The sequence below is a fragment of the Schistocerca gregaria genome, chromosome 1 (assembly GCF_023897955.1).
Source record: "Schistocerca gregaria isolate iqSchGreg1 chromosome 1, iqSchGreg1.2, whole genome shotgun sequence".
Taxonomy (NCBI): Eukaryota; Metazoa; Arthropoda; class Insecta; order Orthoptera; family Acrididae; genus Schistocerca; species Schistocerca gregaria.
Window position 1 is genome coordinate 456,408,641 of NC_064920.1, and position 17,935 is coordinate 456,426,575.

Consider the following 17,935-nt stretch of genomic DNA (forward strand, 5'->3'; position numbering starts at 1 on the left):
GTTTTTATGAGGTTAACAGCAGCTTGTTTGACGTTGAGCCCGGAGAAGTGTCATTTCGCGTTAGAAGAAGTAAAATATTTGGGTCATATTATCTGTAAGGACGGAGTGCAAACAGATCCGAGGTTGGTACAGGCTGTAAGGGATTTCGGGAACCGAAAAACAGTTAAGAAAGTGCAGTCATTCATCGGACTTGGCAATTTCTATCAAAAGTTCGTGAAGGGTTTTGCAGATTTAGCACAACCATTGGCGCGATTGTTATGAAGGGTGTGAAATTTGAGTGGACAGAAGAGTGTCAGAAAGCGTTTGACAAACTGAAAGAAGTGTTAACATCAAGTCCGGTTCTTGTGTTTCCAGATTTTGAAAAGGAGTTTATACTAGCATGCGATGCATCGAATCAAGCGTTAGGGTATGTTGTTAGTCAGGCAATTGATGGGAAAGAACATCCTGTAACCTATGCGTCTACGCAATTGAATACAGCAGCGAAAAATTACTTAACAACAGAGCCGTAATAAGTATGTGTTGAACTATGTCAGAGTCGTACGATTTCTTGTTTAAATTTTTTGTTATCGGCAGTGCTGGGTCAGGAAAGTCACGTTTATTGCACCAGTTCATATAATGTAAATTTAAGGATGAAAGTAGTCACACAATCTGTGTTGAGTTTGGATCTTCTCCAACTACGAGAATTTGGTAGTAGTGGCAAGTTGTTTTGAGCAAGGACTGTTTACGGAAGCGAAACGTGTAGAGCTCGGAGGGAGCGGAATTTTAATTACTGGAACCGAGTGTAACATAATAGGACCAACCTTCCATTTGCCAGCGTCAATTTCAGGAGTCACACAATTAAATGTTACGCAGCCACAGCTGTACTGGCCAGAAACCACATTAGAGTTTTTACCAAGGCAGAATCTGACCTTGTTAAATCAAACTCTAGAGCCAGGTCTGTTGAGATCTGTAAATCAGTTAATTTTAGAGCAAGAGGGGCGCATATCAGCTGAACAGCTTGTTCAACATGTCGCACAATATAGGGAAAGGCAACGGCAAATAACGGTCATTTTGAGCACCTCTGTGCCAATTGTCATCACATCCTTAACTTTGTTATGTGCTGTTTTCTTTCTGATCAGGCGGAGAGCCAATTCCCAGAAGGATCCGAGAGTAGTCAAAGTCCCAATGGATTGGATACTGAGGGCGTGAGACAAGTAGGTAAAGGGTCGATCAAGCAGTGGTCGTCCAGTAAAGAATTTTTTTGTTTTGTTTCATGTCATGGTTTTAAGAGGGCACTAGATCATATTTAAGCTTTCTAGTAGTGAGTAAGCATGTCATAAGTGACAATCCAAACAAGTTTAAGAGTTAGTTAAAGGAGAACCCGGCGACCGGGTCTTTCCAAAGAGGGGAATAATGTAGCGGCACAACCATTTAGGATAGGGAAAGTTAGTTTGTGCGATATTCTGAGCACAAGTTACAGCCAGGTGTGGGCTGGATTGCAGTAAGTTACGCTGACCAGCGGTTGCGAAATGGAATGGAGGCCACAAGGGCCATCGAACTGCTGAAAAGCCTAAACGCAGCGGTTTGAATGTCACAAGATATAGGAAGAAGGGGTCCACTGATGCAACCATAGTGTGGGGTGTACATGACTCCTTAGCAAAACAGAGCCGCGGAGCTGAGTATAAATAGGTGTGGTTTTCCAACGATATTCATTCAAGTGTGGCAGCTCTCCTGGACAGTGGGGCATGTCACACTACCGGCGACACATGGCAACAGATGAGGCGACAGTGTCCCAGTCTACGGCAGGTCATTGGTTCATTCCTCTGAGGCTGATGCGAGGTCTGCAGCCAGCCAGGGCGGGCCACTCTTCAGGTCGCTACCGCGGGCAGTCGTCTAGTCTCCCTACACACGCCAGAGACTTACAAGGTGAGGGCCGCAGGTTTGGACGCCGGAACAGGAGCGGTCATTGCCGCCGCATTCCCAGCTATGCCATCCGAGGAACAAGCAGCAGCGCGGATGTCCTACGGCTCCTGGTGGAGCAGTGTAGACTCAATGGGGATGGTGACCATTGAGTCGGCTGCTAGCACAGCCATCCTGACGTAATTGGAACTCTGCAGCTGGCGTACAAGGACAGCTCAACACAGTGTGTTGCACAGGCCCCTGGGGTGCTACCTCAGCAGTGCAGGGCCCATGATGTGGACTGAGGTCGATGAAGCTCTGTAGTGGAAAAAATAAATCATTTGAAAAGCTCGGACGAGTTTTAATACGGCACCTCCTGTCACCCATAGCACTACATTACTATTATCAGGAATGGAAGGGATAAAGAAAGATTGAAATTGCAAATAGCAAAGAACAGCATTTAAATAAATAACTCTGTGACAAGGGAGAGGAAACAGTTGGGGAGGGGGATGGATTGATGAGAGTTGCAGAGTAATATTTGGGAGAGATGACTTTTGTGATAGGTTGACCATTAGCTGTCTTTTAGAAGTTTTGAAGGAATTTAATTTCTCTGATATTTGTATCAAGTTGCTGATACAGAAAATGATTTACTAAATAAGAGAGAGTGAGATGATAGAGAAGATGAAATAACAATTGTAAGTATGGTAGTACCTACAAATATTGAAATGTAGCCATGGTAATTGTTTATAGGGGGCGGGGGAGTGATATACTCAAAATAGCATACGTCACAAATGTGTGGTACACAAGCATTCATTGCAAATTGTGGCCTGTGTGATCTTCCGTATGAAAATTCTTGGAGACTAGCATCACCATAGTCCAGTGTGGGAAGTATTGGTGACACTTCATGATTATTTTTAAGCTCAGAAGGAAATATTTTTATGTTCCTGTAGTGGATGAAGTACTGCTGACACCTTCATGCAGAATGCAGTTGTGTGCACAATCCAGTCTGTTGTAGTCCACAACTATCCCCAAGTTCTTTGCAATAGAAGGAAATATTATTTCTGTGCTGTTTAGGATTAAGGGTGGAAGATATTCTCTGAACTGCACGGTAGTATGTCTTGTGGGTAACTAAGATTGGTTGTATTTTAAATGAGTTAGGTTTCAAATCAATGTTCTGTGCCCCCTCTGATCAGGCAAGTAAATCACCAGTTACATGCTCGCTGGCTGTGCACAGGTTTATTGGACTTGCACTTAGATATAACTGAAGGCTGTTGGTGTATAGGTGGTATTTGCGGTGGAAGGAAACAGCTGACACATCATTGACACACATTGAGAAAAGTAATGGGCCCAGTACTGGTCATTGTGGGATCCCTGAAAATACATCCCTGCCTTGTGACCTTTTTGTTCCAATCATTATATACTATTGGTGGGATGTAAGGTATGAGCAGAGCCATTGTACAACACTTGAAGAAAAATTATGACTTGTGAGTTTAGCAAGTAGAATGTCAAATTCAACTGTGTCGGAAGTTTTGCTGAAATCCAAAACTTCCATAATAGTCGTCTTTGTTTGGCTTCAGCTTGTTACACAGTTCATCAGTCATTTTTATAACAGCAGTTGTCATGCTGTGATTGTGTTGGGAATCTGACAGATATTCACCTAAAAGGTTATTTGATGTTACATAACTAGTAAGCTGTTCATGGATTATGTATTGTGAAACATTGCATAATGCAGGCAGAATGCAAATGGGCCTGTAACCAGAAGGTGGTTTGTCTGAGTCCTTTGTGGGTAATGATTCCATTAGTTCCTGCTTCCAGGCTGCTAGGAAGATGCTGGAGGGCAGAGAATGGTTAAAATGTCTGTGGTTGTTGGTAGCAGTGGATCAATGGGGAAACCAATAATTTGCATTGACATATTATCACATCCTGCAGTTGTGGAATGAATTCACACAATGGACTTACTGACACTGTTAGGTCTTACTAGCTGCAGAAATCAATTTTTGTTTATACCAACCACTGATACTTTGAGGTCAAGGTCAAGTAAAGATATTGGTGTTGTAAAATACTCATTTAGATCCTCAATAGGAACTAGAGGTTAAGCTGCAGATTTAGGTTTGCCTCTTCCTAGACCTCAAAGATTTTACCACCTGGGATAATTTTAATGCCCCTCTTGTTTTGCCATCTGCCTCTTTAAATTTGTTTTTTGCTTTGAACTAATTACCATTAACATACATGAATATAATCAGCATTTTCATAAAAAAAATGTTGGCACTACATGTTAATGAATATAACACCAGATCTAATTTTGTGCTTAGTTTTATGTAATTAATTCATTTTCTAAGTTATTTTGTCTATTTCTAGTTAGTGTCTTTTGTTATAGGGCGAAATCAGTAATTGTTTCATAACTTAAAAATTATATTGTTAACATATAAACAATTATAAATTCTGTGCTAATTATAAACATTTGGAAGATGAAATACTAGTTATCTTAAGGTATCTATGTGACTCTATTCAAAAACATGTTAGCTAAACCAAGCTCCTCATTACTTCTAAAGTAATTAACAGCTTTGTCCAAAGTATTGTTTAGATAACTATATATGTTGGTTTCAAGATCTGTACTAATTATTTGGGTTAATCCTTGCAGTAGAAGAAACTGTTATAAAGAACCAATGTTTTGTTGTATTGGGTTAATTTAATGAGTTAAGTTTTAATTATAATTTCCGTAAATTAAACTTCAAATAATGTATAGTTTCAGTACCTATTATTGTGATGACATATAATGGCCCTATTTTTGGCCATGAGTCAGTCAGTCCATGGCAAAGTTTCAGATGAGAAATCTGTGTGGGTTAGAACAACAACAGTGCTTCAACTTAACTGTGAAATAAGTGTTACACAATTAGGCATGTGTTAAAACAATTACAGTGTCTGCTCCATACATACCTTTCCATTATTGAAGAACTGTGAACTTTGTGATTAGGTTTTTACTGCTCGTAGACGTACGCTAGGAAACTATTGTAACAGTATGTGGATGTTTGCCTGCAATCTATTAATGAGGCGTATCAAAAGTTAAACAATAGTGCACTGGCCATATAAATGCATATATGAGGGGTTGTGAAAAGTGGAAGTAAAAGACAGTGAAATGAAAATGTACATCTGTTGGATACATCATTTACAGTAGTCAAGTGTCCAAATTACAAACCCCATTTTTCAGATAGTGTAGCAATGCAGTATGTCGACACTGAGGACAACAAACGAAGAAATAAATAAAGCAGGCAGAACTGCTAGACTGTGTGTTCCTCGTAAGCTGTTTGAAGTAGTCTGTAAGCTGTGGTACATGTTTTCTCCTTACTCTTGCTGAGAAGTGTGCGTGTCATATAAAATGTTGTTTTTGTATCTCTCAGTGCAATTAGATACTGCATTATTTATGTCAATCATTTCCTGCTATTGCCTTCTAAGAATTATCATAGGCACTAGCTGTAAGCTCAGACATATCATGCACTTAAAATCTCTAAAAGTTGCCACTTCTGGTTTATTCTTTGGTTCTTCGCACATTGCTATGAATAGATCTTGAATGTTTGTTATGAGCAGACAAGCTAGGCAAGAAATCTGGTCAGTGTGAATTACTCTAGAGATCACATTGTTAATATATTAATAAATGTAAGAATGTCTGTTGTATGGTGAGTATGACGAAGTGGAATCAGTGACAGGTTTGAGCAGGAAAGTATGAGCATCACTTTTCATATGAAATAGCTGTTTAGAAAATTTTGTGTTCATATATCTGGCTAGAATTGTATGCTCATACAAACATTCAAGACTCTGGAGTGCATATTTGAAGCTAGAAAGCTGTCCAACCTTAAGTGGATTATATATTGCACATCTATCACCTCTCAGAAAAATGTGATCATAAAGACATACAAAACTGGAAGGAATACTCAGTTTCAGTCATGTCAGAGAATGACATGAAAGCTGAGGTTCTGAAATATACACTGGAACTCAGTCATGTGGTCTGGTAATGACTGCAGACTTGTCATTTGTGTGTATGAGCTGTAGTATAGAGCTATCACAATTATTTACAGTATAATTCTTTTTTTACTACCCTTCTCTCATAATTTTTTACGTCACTGACTCTGCCACTATATTTTATTGATCTCTGAAAAATTGAAGAACACTCTACTTTCATGCACTGTCAGGTAACTGCACCTAACCTTAAATATCTCTCTGTCCTCTGGACTCTATTTTCTGATATCCTCCCTGCCTGTTCTCACCTCCAAGTGCCCCACTTCTCCCCTCCCCAATGCATTCTACAAAATACTGGGCCATGCCCATCTCCAGGACAGAAATCCCTCACCTGCAGCTAATAAGGTGAGAACCGGCAGGGAGGATGTCAGAAAATAGTCCAGGAGACGGAGAGATATTTAAGGTTGGGTGCATTTACCTGACACAGTGCATGAAAGTAGTGTGTTCTTCAATTTTTCAGAGATCAATAAAATATAGTGGCAGAGTGAGTGATGTAAAAAAATGAGAGAAGGGTAGTAAAAAAAGAATTATACTGTAAATAATAATGTAAAAGAAAGCAGTAAGAATAACAGAACATTCTAAAACAGGAATAAAATAATAATATAAAAGGAAACAGTAAGAGTGGCAGAGAAGAAGTTTATTTAAAATTATGCTATTAATGAACAATATGATAACTTGACAGTAAATTAATCACAAGAGCCAGAACCCTGTGAGAATAGTAAAATAGCTACTATAGTCGTATTGGAAGTATGAAAATGGAACAGAAAATTTACAACTAGTAATAAAAGTAAATGCAAGCAAACAAATGAACAGGAAACTGTTTTAAAGGAAAGTACTACCATATTGTTTCTTTTCTAAATTAACAAGGACATAAACACACGGCAGTTCCTAAAGCACATGCTTCAGAGTTCATTTGCATTGAAAAGAGATATTTTTCCATTTTTTGTCCTCACTGTTATTCTGCTGTAATTTCCCCATACATTTTTTAGCTGAAATATTGAGATTGTGCTGTTCAAAATTTCCAGTCTTCATGAATTGTCAGATCTGACTTTGAATGTTTGTTCTCCCATTGGTGACACAGATACATTCATAGCCAACTAATCGAAGTATTGAACTTCGTTAATAATCCAGAGGACAAAATTCTCATTTGTGGAGATTTCAACATCAACACATTGAACCCAGATGGGTTCTGCAACACATTATGTGTAGCTATGAAATATGACCATTGATTAACAGAGCCATAAGGGTAATTAAGCATTCAACATCAATCAATCATTGGCCATTTGGTAATAAAATCATGTTGTTGGGGGAAACCAGGGCCTTTCAGATCATTCCAGTCAGCTCTTAAAATTAAAAATACCTGTATAAAACAAAACTAAAATACTCATTTATAAAAGTGTCTTTCCTATTCAAAAAAGGGTTGAATTTACCATGCAAATGTACAGTGAAACATGGAAGAAGTGCACATGGAGTCTAATACAGATAGGAAGTTTGCAAAGATTTTACCAAAATTTAAATTAGAGTTCAAGGAAGTGTTCCCCAAAGTACTAAGAGCCAATAAAACACAAAACAAAGTAACTAGGTGACCAGTGGGATAAGGAAATCCTCTGTAATCCTCAGGTACTTCAGCAGCATAAAAAGAACCAAAATGAGACTGCCTTTTGGAAATTTTACGAAACATACAAAAACATATATAGAAAACTTTTAGTAATAGCAAAAAGGTCTCAAAATAAGATTATAGAAAAGGCAGAAAAATATAAAAGCAGCCTGAAATGTCACCAAACAGGAGACAAATAGGAAAAAGACATAACAGGTAAATATACAATTACAGCAGAGTGGTACCACAATACACGATCCCAAAAACTTTGCAAATCAATATTTCAACAACACAGATACCATGCTACAACACAAATGTAACAAAATTTGGTCTTTATGAACACTGAACTATGTTCCAAACCCACTGATGCTGCAACCTGCCTCTTGAGAAGAAATAAGCAATTTTTGTTCAGAACCTAAAAACTAAAACCTCAGCAGGTATAGATGAAGTGCCTGTGCACTTGCTGAAGGACTATATAGATGGTGTCAAGGACCATTTACTGCACATCATACACTGAAGTGCCAAAGAAACTAGGATAGGCATGCATATTCAAATGCAGAGAGGTGTAAACAGGCAGAATATGGCACTGTGGTCGGCAATACCCATATGAGACAAAAAGTGTGTGGTGCAGTTGTTAGATCACTTACTGCTGCTACAGTGGCAGGTTATCAAGATGTAAGTGTGTTTGAACGTGGTGTTACAGTTGGTGCACATGCGATGGGACAGAGCATCTCTGAGGTAGAGGTGAAGCGTGGATTTTCCCGTACTACCATTTCATGTGTGTACCATAAATATCAGGAATCCAGCAAAACATCAAATCTCCAACATTGATGTGTACAGAAAATGATCATGCAAGAACAGGGCTGATGACGATTGAAGAGAATCATTCAACATGACAGAAGTGCTACCCTTCAGCAAATTGCTGCAGATTTCAATGCTGGGCCATCAGCAAGTGTCAATGTGCAAACCATTCAACAAAACATCATCGATATGGGCTTTCATAACCAAAGGTCCACTGGTGTACCCTTGATGATTGCATGACACAAAGCTATATGCCTTGCCTGGGTCCATCAACACCTACCCCTGTTGATGACGGGAAACATGTTGCATGGTCAGAGAAGTCTCATTTCAAGTTGTATCAAGCAGATGGACGTGTACAGCTATGGAGGCAATATCATGAATCTGTAGTCCCTACATGTCAGCAGGGGACCATTCAAGCCGGTGGAGGCTCTGTAATGGGACCCCTGCTAAGTCTCGATATGACTGACAGGTGAATCATATGTATGATCACCTGCATCCATTCATATGTCACCAAGAATCCTGCAGGGCTGTCCATAACCCCAAAAGAGTACAGGCAGGTAGAGCTCTCTTCTGAGCAGTGCAACAGGTATCATCTTCATATAGATAAAGCTTACCAGCCAATGATTTTCTTTAGTGGGAATGCATTCACATAGCTCAAACTCTTACGGGAATCAATGGATTGACTGCCACGAGTAATGAGTATAGTGGGCAGGGGCACTACGAATGTAGTGTGTTGACAGTAAGGTAGAAATGTGGGTCTCAGGGGGAACATTCCAGAGATAAGTCCCTGCAGTCACACTGTCCTCTGTGTCCTTAATGGCTCAGTTGGATAGTGTGTCTGCCATGTAGGCAGGAGATCCTGGATTCGAGTCCCAGTCAAGGCATACATTTTCCATTGTCCCCACTGATAAAAATCAATGCCTGTAACCAGCTTAAGAAAGGAGACCCCGATAACAGAAAATTATAGACCAATCTCTGTACTGTCATCATTTTCAAAAGTAATGAAAACCATAATGAAATTTAGACTTGTGGGTTACCAAATGAAGTACAATCTTCTGTGTAAAGAACAGTTTGGATTCAGCCCTGTAAAAGCACACAGTCAGCTACAGCTCATTCTGCAAATGGTGTTCAGGAAGCATCAGATAAAGGAGATCATATAACGTGCATATCCATTGACTCCAACAAATGCTTAGATACAGTAGATCGCATAATTTTGTTAAATAAACTCGAAGCTCTTGGTTTAAGGGGGTAGCAAATAAGAGGTTTTGTTAATACTTAAAAAACAGGGTACACTGGGTAGAGATCTCTCAAACTAACTATTGTCATACCATGAAAAACCCTTCTGACCCAGAATACATTAATACCAGACTCCCTCAAGCAAGTGAGCTTGATCCAGTACTCACATTGATATGTATCAGTGATTTTCCCTGTATCTAAGGCTTTGATGAAGTCAAGGAAGATGCCTGTTACATGAAACTATTGTTTGCTGATGAGAGTAACATTCTAATCAGTGAAACATCACCAAATGGACTAAAGAAACAAAGATAAAGAAACACTCATGCATGTGGACAACAACAAACTAACTTTAAATGTAAAAAAAGCACATTAACAGAAACTCAAAAATAATTTGTTAAAACTGAACGATATACTCATAGAATGTGTATCACAACATTACTAGGGGTTTATGTTGAGGCACTACTAATCTCCCTCAGGGAAATGAATAGCTTCACCAGCCGTTTGTTAAAAATGTATCGGAAAGAATAGGGAGGATCTTGACGAAGCGGAATGTTAACGTAATTTACAAGCCCACCAGGAAGATACAGGAATACCTTAAGCCTGCCAAGGACGCTCTCAAATCATTGGAAAAGCTGGAGTGTATAGGATCCCATGCATCTGTGGTGATGTTTATGTGGGAACCACTAAAAGAACTGTTTCTAAACGTTTGGAAGAGCACAAGGGAAATTGTAGAAGAGGAGAAACGGAACGACCAGCTGTTGCGGAGCATGCTTTCCAGCCAGGGAGCCACAATATTCGTTTCGAGGAGACGCAAGTACTAGCGCCCACAAGCGGATGCTATGAAAGGCTCTACAGGGAGGCAATCGAAATCGCTAAACACCCAAATAATTTCAATCGAAAGGAGGAGGGCGTGAAATTAAACGGTATATGGATGCCGGTGTTACAGAAGATGTGTACCACCCGTCCACTATTGGGTGATGGCAACGGCGATCGACGGCGACGGACAGCGGCCAATTGCACTGACGTTTCCAAAACACGTGACGTCACACCGCGGCGCGGGGGCTCGCGAAGACGGAATTTAGCGGCAGTCAGTAGCGAGCCAGTGGGTGTGTTGAGGCCCACTGAACGCTGAATTCTTCCTGTGGTGTTATTTACACTAGGCTGCTCGATGGTCTGACCAAGGCAGAAATCCAAACATACCTCTCTGATCAATGCGTCATCTACATCCCGAGAAAGTCTACTGACAACATTTCAAGAACCGGCTTTCAACGAGTACTCTAGGAATGTACTACAATCCCTGACGTATCGCTCACATAGGGATCTTGAGGATAAGATTAGAATAATTACTGCACGCACAGAGGCATTCAAACAATCATTCTTCTCCTGCTCCACACGTGAATGGAACAGGAAGAAACCCTAATAACTGTTTACGTGATGTACCATGTGCCATGCACCTCACGGTGGCTTGCAGGGTAGAGGTGTAAATCTAGATTTAGATCAACACGACGAAGCTCAACCGCACAAGCCACGTGTCTCTACGAGTTGTCTGTAATGTTGAGGAATCAAGATCCCCAGGTCTGTCCCTGAAGGAACGTATGGGACCAGCTTGGATGTCAATTCTGTTCCAGTACGAGTACCCAGGATATCAAGGGCCAGTTGCAATAGTTCTGGTCCAGCTTGCCTCAGGAGAGGGTACAGTGGCAGTGGCTTAAGGCACTCGGCCGGAGGGGATACAACGTCATACTGGTAAGCGCCAGTCAACGTCATAATAATCGCTTTTCCTCGATTGACAGTCGTCTGCAAATCCAGTGACGGGGGCATAACGGAACACACTCTGAGGATGGCATAATAGATCTCTGTAACTCAGCGCCTCCATGCCGCAGTTTCTCTACTAAACATCTTCAAAGTAAGTCGAAGGTTCGACTTGGCACAGTCCAGCTACCACAGCAAAGCAGACGCAAGAGCTCCTCATTGTCGTAGGCACAGTCTCCACGTGTCACCCACTGCATCTTGACATTCCGGTGAGGTCAGGTGAGCGGTGTTAAATTTCCAAGGGCAGAGATTGCGCCACACTTGCTGGCGTAGAAGCGTGATGGTACAGATATAAGCAATGTGGTTAATAAATACTGCTTGCTACATCTCTCCAAATGTGGCCGCGTCCCTGAGAGAGCGGGAGGTATATATCCTATCAATTCTGATAGACGAATTTTCCGTTAGTTGGTTGGGTGATTTAGGGGAGGGAACCAAACAATGAGGTCATTGGTCCCATCGGGTTAGGAAAGGATGGGGAAGGAAGTCGGCCGTGACCTTTCGAAGGGACCACCCCGGCATTTGCGTGAAGCGATTTAGGGAAATCACGGAATATTAAATCACAATGGCCGGACGCGGGTTTGAGCCTTCGGCCTCTCGAATGTTCCGTAAAGTGCGTGAAACCCTGTCTATCAGCATATATGATGTCCCGAGTGTCCACCAAACCGAGCTCGCGAATGATAGCGCAGAGTGGTTGCTAAGGAATCTGATCCTTCGCAGATTGTGTGCGTTCAAATCGCCCCCGATGAGCACGTCATCTATCCTGCCTTGGCATAACTGTGTTAATTTCCCGTTAAAGAATAGTGCGTAAGCATGGATCAGGTGTATCCCTTGTATCGTAAGCGCCATGCCCCTGGCATTCGGTAGGTATCGTATATCGGCGGCTATTGCACCTTCTTTGCGAGGTATTGCGACGCCACTGCCCATATCCAACGCGTGTGATATGCATATCGTATATCCGGAGATGTTCTGGAAGCCAAGAACGTATACCTCCTGCAATAAGACCACGTCAATGGTGGCCGCATAAAGTGTGTCGCGTAGCAATGACAGCTTCGCGCACCACCGGATGTTACCGATGTTGATAGTCGTGAATCGATATCTCACTCGTTTTCCCTCAAAGGCAGCGGGAGCCATCAGTGTCCGCAGTGGCGACGGGTTTGGTCGCCCAGCACCACCCTATCGTCTCTCTTACCGTGCTGTCCGCAGGAGATTGGGGGGGGGGGAGTGATTGATTAACTTCGCCTCTTCTGCAAGTGATGTGACTGCTAAAGAGTCCTCATCCGCGTCGTTCCTCCACGAGTCGCTGGAGAGAGCTCTCAGTGTGGTACATCGGCTACCAAAGAGGCCGTTCTGATTCCTCGCAGCTGCGACGTGTTCCATCGCCACCTCCGTCTCCGAACGGGTGTCCAGGAGAAGAATAATCCATCGTCTCAGTTCCTAAAGAAGAAGCAGTGTTGGTAGACACCTCTGCAGCAGGAGCGTCTACGACACTGTCGAAGTCAATACGATCGTGCGTATCTGTCCTCAAGATACAGTCGTCAGACGGCGCCCATCGGCGTTTCTTGTGTTTACGGGGCGAACGCTCCTTCCTGGACGTGCACCTGCGTGTCAAAGTGGGAGTGTAGATTCGATTCCTCTGCGCCTTCCGAGAGGAAAGCTTGGGTTGGCTCGACTCCTGGATCAACATCCATCCGTTCGTCGTGCGCTGGCAGCTGCTGTTCAGGTTTATCTGGGGACTCTTATTTCAGCGAGCGGGCGCGGGCGGTATGTGCCTTATCAATAACGTGTCCGACTGTCTGCGGTAGTAACCCATCCCGATCCCCATGTCGTAGGCACCGGCACCTGTGCGCTAGACGTCAAAGATTCCGTCACTTGTGCGTAAGTAATTGTTAGAATCAACGGAAGAAGATGTTGCACCGCTTCTCCTGATGGAATTTGGATGATCCGCAGCTACAATAAATCAAAGCGAACATGACCCTCCTGTCCACATCCTGAACTTGTGCGCGGTTATCAATCATACATGATAACTGCACAACAGCCGTCAGTTTTTAAGTATGAAGGAACACGCTTCGTGAGTACGATTTTGACTTGTCTTAGTCCGTTGAGTGCGGGATACGTTGTAAAAGACTGCCACTTTTCAGCCACGTGGCTAATGACAGTCCCGTACGGCTTAAGAGTGGAGATAAAGGACTCGGCGGATACCTCAAAAGATAGCTCGAATATACGGAAGGTCCTTATGCCTAGGCCCGCATGTTCAACGGTAACACTGCACGATTCTTCGTTAATCATCTTAACAGTGAGTATACTGGTCGTGATAGAAAAGTGAATACCATTGATGTCCTGTGTATCTAGATGCAATTCATCACGCAACATGTTTTCTACTTCATATGCTCGCGGTCTTGGATATTTAGCCTTGAACGTAATCTTGATAGTGTTTTTCCTATAGGCGTTCGCCATGTTACTTCAATGAACCTGTTGTAAGCGACTCGCGCTAGCGGGAAGCAAACTAAGTCTTGTATACCGTTAGACCGGCGGAACGGTAAGCACACGTCCTCGCCGCTCCGTCGCTGACGGCCAACTGGGCAACTTCGGCCACGGAGACGGGTTAAAATATTGTATAACGTAAATGTATTTGAAATATAAACTTTACGTACAAGTCTCCTTATAATTGGCCTCGAACTTCATCTGATACAATACTGTCTGAGCACATTAAGGTTTTAGATTACACAAGCTTACACAGATTACATTTAACTGAAATGAAATTAATGTTTGTTAGCTATATCGACCACGCTGATAACGCAAACGGCAATGAAAAATTTAAATTAGCTCTCGTTTCGCCGGCCGGTGTTGCCGAGCGGTTCTAGGCGCTTCAGTCTGGAACCGCGCGACGGCTACGGTCACAGGTTCGAATCCTGCTTCGGGCAAGAATGTGTGTGATGTCCTTAGGTTAGTTAGGTTTAAGTAGTTCTAAGTTCCAGGGGACTGATGACCTCAGATGTTAAGTCCCATAGTACTCAGAGCCATTTGAGCCATTTTTAGCTAACGTTCCCAAAAAAAAAAAAAAAATTGATTGATCGTGTGACATTGTTGGCCGGAAGGTCCCATCCGGGAAGTTCGGCCGCCGGGTTACAATCCTTATTTCAGGCGATACCACATAGGGCGACTTGCACGTCGGTGATGATGAACTGATAATGAAGACAACACCCAATACACGAGCAGAGAAAAATCTCGAACCCAGGTCCACTGCGTTGTGAGCAAGCACGTAGCAACCACTCAACTAAGCAGGCAGACTCTCGTTTCGCCGTTAAAGGAGGTTGTATTTGACTATATTTTATTAGCATTCATTGTCAATCGCTCCCCATATAGGCTCAGAAATCCCGCTGATGGTAGACAGAGTGATTAAGTTTCAGGCAACAATAGGTGTGTGTATTTGGTTGCTATTTTTAGCCCGGGTTCGTAGCAACAAGAGGAGGGGGAAGAGGTAGGGAGAGGAGTGGCATGTTTCATTTAAGCGTAGTTTTACTGTGTTTTCCGTTCGTGTGCTGGAAGAACGTGTTACAGAAGTGTTGTTATTGCGTGAACTAATTGTAATACCTGTGCTTCAATATGACTCGCAAATGCGTAAAAAGTGCTGACCAATTTTTGCTACATTTGCTGACAGGCTGCAATGAAATCGCAAAGGAGGCGGAAAACGCCATATATTAAGATGGCGTACAGACTGTACTTTGGTTGTGAACTCGGGGACTAGGTCAAAACCAGGGCTCCTCATGTATGTTGCACACCTTGTGTCTCGAGTCTTCATTCGTGGCTGAATCGTAAAAGATCTTCTCGCAACAACCATGATCTGGAGAGAACCGTCAACCCGTGTGAATGATAACTCAATTAAAACACGGTATTTTCAAGAGGACAAGGTTTTCCTTGACATATCCTAACATATCGTCGGCCTTGCGACCAGTGCCTCACGGAGAGGGACTGCCTGTTCCTATCCCACTTGACTGTGATAGTGACGAGGACGGTAGTGACACTAGGGCTGCACCATCACCTTCAAAACCCATTTCTTCGAAAGATTCTAATTATGTATAACCTTGAGCGTACGGATATTAACAAAATAACGCATGTTAACTTAATAACCTAGTGAGATATCTGGAATAAAGCTGAACCGTTGGCGCCACGACTGCAACAGTGGAATTGTCTTGATAATACGGTAAATTTTACTGCGTTCCAAACCATCATATGCCATTCCTTCAGTTTTTCGATAGTGGAAAGAACAAGGTATTTTTCAGTGATTTACAGGGACTAATGGTGTTGTGGGGATTGGCTAGAAAAGTGATCAGTGGAGGTAGTTCGTCACATGAAAGTAATATAATATGAGACAATTGTTATTGCGACTGAACTATGAAAGTTTAAGTGGCAGATTTCCAGGCATCTGAAACTCATAGGCATATACTTGGGCTACAACACGGCTACACCAAATTCTGTTGCCTCCTGTGCCTCTCGGATGGCCGCGCCGAAGCACTTCATTATGAAAAGCAAAATGGCCTAAGCTTCAGTCACTTGAAGGAGGATCTTACAATGTTATGCACGAAGCACTTGTCGAATCCAAGAAAATAATTCTCCCTGCTGCTCTTCGCATGAAATAGGGCCTCAACAAAAATTCGTTAACGCCAGGGACAACTCTGGGGAAACATTTATCTATTTGCGCGAGAAATTTCTATATCTTAGTGAGGCAAAAATAAAAGAGGGGATTTTTATAAGTCCTCAGGTACGCAAACTTTACAAAGATGAGCACTTCAACATTATCCTGACGGGTGTTGAAAAGTTAGATTGGGATGCCTTTGTTCACGTTCAACAAAATTTCTAGGAAATACAAGGGTAGGAAACTATGAGGATATTGTGGTAAGTAGACTGGGGTGCAACATATAATTAAAGTTACGTTTCCTAGATTCCCACTTGGACTTCATTCCTGTCAACTGTGGTGCTATAATAGGCGAGCACGTAGGACTTTCCGCCAGCAGATTTCGAAAATGGAAATGAGATACCAGGGAAGGTGGAGGGCATCAATGGTAGCCAATTGCTGCTGGACACTAATCAGGGAATCACCAGCAGAAAACTACATCCGCGACGCAAAGCGGTTGCTCCTTCAGTGACCTTCCTCCGAGGGTAACACAGAGGTAAATACCTTATATACATAAGCTTATATAGGTAATAACGTAAAGTTATCATAACTTCTAAGCAAGAGTTAATCTTGCATTTTTCAATAACATTTTCGTTACCAGCACATCAGAAAACAAAGATTAGCTGTGTTCATGCCAGTTAAAGAAAAAAATTGTTGGCTAGTATTAGCATACAGTGATATTTGTTAAACGTGTCACATTATGATGCGCTATGGCACTCGTCCATACAGTGAGTTAAGAAACCTTTCAAACAATGTCGAACCATCCTGTAAATCGTAAGATGTCTGTACATTTCGATGCTACAGTTCTTGGGCTGCATCAGTGAGGATGCTGTACACTTCACTTTTGAGAAGGCGCTAGTTGCAAATTTCTAGAGGGTTGAGGTGAAGTGACATTGGAGGCCAAAGTACAGAGAGTAGTCGACCTACTTATTTTGGGTCATGTTGATGCATTAGATGTCGTCCTTTATCAGCAGTAAAATGTGCCTATGCCTCATTATGCACTTACCACGCTCTCCGAAGTTATGTAAAGTAAGGCTGGCCACGAGTGAAATTTGAGACAAATTAGTTGGTCCATTAGAGGAATGGCTATGTATTGTTTGTTTTAAAAGATAAATAACCAGTTTCCACAATCATTATATGATTTATTTTTAAAGGTATTACCAAAAGCCCGTGGTCTAGGGGTAGCGTCTTTGCCTGCAGTGTAGCTTTGCGTGTTCGACCAGAAGGTTTGCTACCCTCTGACACAAAACAAAAAAAAAAAAAAAAAAAAAAACTGAGTTAATGGATCAACGAAGAACCTAAACGGGTGTCATCGGACGTCCACCCTGCACAAATTCAAGGAACAAAATAGAACAAAATGAGAGAAAAAAAGGGGTAGCATCTTTGATTCATAATCAAAACGTTTTTGGTCCCAGGTTCGATACCGCTGCTGCTTAAATTTTGATTAATTATCAGCATTGGCGGCCGAGGACTTCAGGCATAAGAAGTCAGCCTCGTTCTGCCAACGGCCTTGTCAAAGAGGGCGGAGAAGCGGACAGAGGTTCAGAGCACTCTCTTGTCCTAGGGGTGGGAAACTGCCCCCTAAAGGCGGAAGAATCAGCATGACGATGCAGAAGGCAATGGAAACCACTGCATTAAGGACACATAACGTGTATCCACAGGACATGTGGCCTGTAATTGAGGAAGTGTCATGATGATCTCTCTATTGGCAAAAAGTTTACCGAATGGTCCCCCATTCGGATCTCTGGGAGGGGAATGTCAAGAGAGAGGTTACCATGAGAATAAGATTGAATAATCAATGAAACGATAACGTTCTACGAGTTGGGGCGTGGAATGTCAGAAGCTTGAACGTGATAGGGAAACTGGAAAATCTGAAAAGGGAAATGCAAAGGCTCAATCTAGATATAGTAGGGGTCAGAGAAGTG